This window comes from Octodon degus, unplaced genomic scaffold (genome assembly GCF_000260255.1).
Source record: "Octodon degus isolate 3935 unplaced genomic scaffold, OctDeg1.0 scaffold00067, whole genome shotgun sequence".
Taxonomy (NCBI): Eukaryota; Metazoa; Chordata; class Mammalia; order Rodentia; family Octodontidae; genus Octodon; species Octodon degus.
This window is the reverse complement of record NW_004524643.1, coordinates 3,171,776-3,174,825: the sequence shown is the minus strand read 5'-3', so window position 1 is coordinate 3,174,825 and position 3,050 is coordinate 3,171,776. Positions and strand designations below refer to the sequence as shown.

At 40.4% G+C, this 3,050-nt stretch overlaps 1 pseudogene; it reads right to left on the bottom strand.

Moving 5' to 3' along the window:
- Positions 1 to 378: 378 nt before the first annotated feature.
- LOC101572429 lies at positions 379 to 1,132 on the bottom strand (annotated as a pseudogene).
- Between the last annotated feature and the right edge of the window lie 1,918 nt (positions 1,133 to 3,050).

The following is a 3,050-nucleotide window of genomic DNA, read 5'->3' as shown; positions in this document are numbered from 1 at the left end:
TGTATTTTTTAAAACATTGGTAAATGTTTTACAATATATACACATTACATAGTATATACAGTCTACTCTGATAGACTGCAGATAGGAAATATTTACCCAGGCAGGAAACACTTCTTAAAATCCCACTTATACTATACATGTACAGACTTTTATTAGACATCATTTCCTGAGCAATACAACCTAGCCACTGTTTGCATAGCATTTAAAGCATGAGAGAGGATGAGCATACGCTATATGTCAATACCATGCCACTTTTATTTAAAGAACTTGAGAGTTCAAAGATTTTGGCATCAATGGATACGTTTGGATAACAAATACAAACTGTATATACAATTTTTATAAGAAATTCTTTGTTAATAAAGAAATTAGAAAAATATCTTTTTTGGTTAAAAATGTTTTAATTAGATAATGTAAAAGCCAACACGAGCACTTCATGTATGTTTAAGTTCAGATTTATAATAGACATGTAAAGATCCCCTATATAAAAGCTGCATTTAGTCATTTGTGCCTATGTTAAAACTGTGGCACTAGGAATGGAGAACAGTAATTTAAATTGTCATTTGGAAACCATGAAAATCCCAAAATACTTGGTTCAAAGTTTATTCTATACAAAGCACAGTTTAAATTCACGTTTTATTTTTGATATTTTAAAATAATTTATGAAAATTACCAGTTTTATTAATAAAGACTATTTTCTGCATATAGGTACAGATTATATTTTAGATAATAAACTAGGTAAGGCAGGGTGCTGAAGTACTAAGTTCATTGGCCAGTGAGCTTTTTCCTGTTTTTCCTTTTCTGCCATTTGCTGTTGGCGAATGGTATCCTGTGCTGCTTGCTGCATTTTATCCAGTTTTTCCAGAGTGAGAGATTTTAAGGGTAAAAGTTTTGGTTTACACAGCACCATTGTGGTTACATCTTCCACTGACAATTGCCCTTGTTTTGGAAGAACCTCCCAGAAGATTTTCACATCTGCCATGTTGATGATATGTTTTCCTTAAAGTTCTGCTCTCTGTCTCTTGTTCTTGGCAGTTTTGGGCATCCAATCTGGTATTATCAAGATGACTGAAAGTTCTTGACTCAAACCTAGAGAAGCGTCCCTTCCTCATTGGCTTCACCGTTCAAGATATCTTAATCTAATGCCCCCATTGCCTTCTCCCCTCTCTCTTTCTTCACTCTTCATAATTTCCCCGGAGCAGTTTCGCTCTCGCTCTCGCTGCCACTCTCGCTCTCACTCTCTTCTTGCCCCATACACAGCCTCTTTAATATCTGAATCCATATCTGCTCCTATAGCTTGCCTAACCTCACATACAGAGTCTAATACTTAGCCAGAAAGAAAGAACATCCCATTACTCCTTAGACAGGACCCTTGTAAGCCTTATTTCATCCCTTTAATTCATTGAATAAGTAATCATCAAGTTCCAAGCACTGATTTGGGTGTGCAAGAGATTAGCAGGGAACAATGACAGACAAAAAAATTCTCTGCCCTCATGTAGCTCTCATAATCCCTGTAGCAGTCCATTTTGCATATAAGAAAACTGAGGTTCAGTGTCAGTTTGTCCCACAGAGTCCAGCATATGGAGTTCAAGAGGAGCACAAAGCCTAGAGAAAGTACCTGGAAGGACCCACTTAGGGCTTCAGGGGCCTCCCAGCACTCTGGAGTTTGTAGTTAAAGTGGGTTCCCAGAGCCTGCAGAAACAGAGAAAGCAACTCAAACGTCCATGACGAGAACGGCCGGTGGAAACATGTAAGTCTGGGTTCAAGTTCTAGCTCACCTACTTGCTTGGGCTAACTGCCTGGTTCCCTCTACATCTTAGTTGTCTCATTTGCAAAATGAGGATAAAAATTAAACTTAGCATACCAACTCTGATTATAATACACACACACACACATATACATAAAAAAACCCTTACAACACTAAGCAATATGAAACACTACAGGTATATCTTACGTAGCACAGAATAAGTGCTGTATTAGTTATTATTTATATGTTTATGCGTATGGTCAGCACTAGGTATAAAAACTTTACCAAGCTCAACCAAATAGTGGAAGCCCTTCTTCAGAGAACAGATTTTCTTACAATCAGCATTCCAGACCTAACAATGCTACCCACAGATTATTCGGAACCCACATGTTAGTGTGATATGACCCCTACCCTCCCAAGCACTTGAACCAAACTTGATAATCCGATTCCTTGACTAATCAAATTCCAGGAAATTTGCAGCTGGAATGGGAAAGAGGTAAAGTTTTTTTAATAGCTTTAGCATAGCTAAAGTTGCTACTACGGACTTCAGTCCTGGGAACTGAGGAGCAGAGATCAGCCTGCAATAAAAACAAAGAATGAAAAAACAAAGTATAAGAAGTAAAGCCATGGTGCCTTAAAAAACTTATTTTTAAGAAATATCATATTGGGGCTGGGGAGATAGCTTGGTGATCTAAGTACCTGCTTGGCAAGCATGAGGACCCAGGTTCAGTTACCGGTACCACATTTCATGCCAGCCCCGAACCCCAGGTGTGCCCTGTGGGCCACTGAAATGAGATGTGGTGGTGCACCCTTGTAATCCCAGTGCTGCAGTGGCTGAGACAGGTGGATCACTACATGTCTGAACTACATGAGCCAGGCATGGTCATTCATACCTGTTATCCTGTCCCTCTGGATGCTGAGGAAGGAGGTTCATGAGCTCAAGGCCAGGCTGAACCACATAGCAAGACACTGCATCAAAAAACAAAACAAAACTAAAAGTCTGAACATTCCTATAACTTATCATGTGAACAGTAACTGCAAATGTAACTTCTCCCTGCAAAAAGTGTATTAAAGCTTCACTCTGCGGGATCCTGATTAGATCCAGAGCGCAAACCCGGTGAGTGAGTGAGACGACCCCGGGACCGCCAGGATCCTGAATAGACCTGGAGCACAGGCCCAGCAAGTGAGTGAGACGACCTGGGGCCTGCAGATCCTCATTCGACCCAGGCTGCAGGCCCAGCAGGGAACCCTTCAGCAGAACTCCCTGCAAAGAGGCTAGAGGCAAGACCCACCCAGCTGATTTAGG